A 1,560-nucleotide genomic window follows, 5' to 3' on the forward strand; every position below is an offset into this window, starting at 1 on the left:
ATCCCTTCGGTGTGAGAGCCCCCTCTCCTTTGTTTAAAGGAGTCTGTAGAGGCCAACCATATTCTCCATGATAGTCAGTCTGGTTTCAGGACCCAGGTCAGCACTGAAACAGCTTTATTGGAAGTCGCTGACTCCATTAAAGAGCAATTGGACTGAGGAGGAAGCACGGTGTTGATACTTTTAGATCTTTCCGCGGCTTTTGATACTGTGCCCCACAACTGGCTTTTGCAAAGATTGTGGGATTGTGGCATCAGGGGCACGGTACTGAAGCGGTTTGCTTCCTTCCTCAATGACCGCCATCAAGAAATATGGTCCCCCCCGTTTTCGGCCCCCATTCCCCCGCTTGAGGTGGGGGTCCCGCAGGGGTCCATTTTGAGTATATCCCTTTTTAACATCTACATGGCTCCTCTTGCTCTTCTAGCTGAGTTGCACGGCGCTAAGATTATATCTTATACCGATGATACACAACTGCTATTCATGCGTTACAAAGGTTGTGACTTCAGTAGTGAGGAGATTAACACCTGTTTATCGAAAGTTTGTTCTTGGCTGCAAATCAACCAATTGAAATGTAACTCTGAAAAATCAGAGATCATTTTTTTCGGCTGTCCACCCTGTGATTCTTGGCTCAAATGGTGGCCTTGCGACATGTCTCCCCCGGCGGCTCCAGTAACTGCTGTGAAAAATCTAGGAGTAAAGTTAGACGCTTCGCTAACTATGAAGGCCCAAATTCAGACTGTGGTCGGTACATGTATTGGCTTGTTGAGAATGTTACGTAACTTTCCCCCTATGCTGCCTGTAGAGCACCGGAAGACGGTAGTTCAGGCCTTGATCATCTCAAGGTTTGACTATGTCAATGTGTTATATTTGGGTCTTCCTGGGTATCTACTTAACCGCCTGCAGGTGGCCCAAAATGCTGCAGCCAGGGCCATTCTTATGGTGGGGCCCAGAGCACATATGTCTTCCCATCTAAAAACTTTGCATTGGCTCCCAATCCGTAAGAGGATTCAATTTAAAGCACTGGTTTTGGCGTTCCGGGCCTTTCATGGCACGGGAGCCGTTTGAGGAAACGGGTCCACCATTACGTGCCCACCCACGCCCTGAGGTCCTCTGGGCAGGCCCTTGTACGTATTCCCAGCTCTGCCCGGTCTCGGACGGGTGCTCTTTCCAAGTGCTAGCCGTCCGCCTGTGGAATAGTTTGCCCCCTTATCTTAGGATGGTTCAGGACCTGCTTGCTTTTAGGAGACAGTTGAAAACTTGGCTTTTTTAACCACTAGGCCCTGCCCTGCTCTAGTGTGCGGGCTTCAGATGCCGGATTTCTCTGTTCCCTCAGTCCTGCAGCGCCGGAACACTCCTTGGAGTAGCCGCGCGCTTTATAAGCTCCAATTTTCATTTCATTAAATTTTCAATAAATGGAACAGATGTTTTGACTAATATCCCCACTCCCCGAGAACTCGAAGTGCTAAATGTTTGCACTCCCACCGATCCAAGAGCTTTGTACTGGTTACCCCTAAGATGGGTCTCCTGGAGCAGTACCATGTCCGGGGCGTGTCGTCTTAGATA

Source organism: Triturus cristatus, chromosome 11, assembly GCF_964204655.1.
Source record: "Triturus cristatus chromosome 11, aTriCri1.1, whole genome shotgun sequence".
Classification (NCBI taxonomy): Eukaryota; Metazoa; Chordata; class Amphibia; order Caudata; family Salamandridae; genus Triturus; species Triturus cristatus.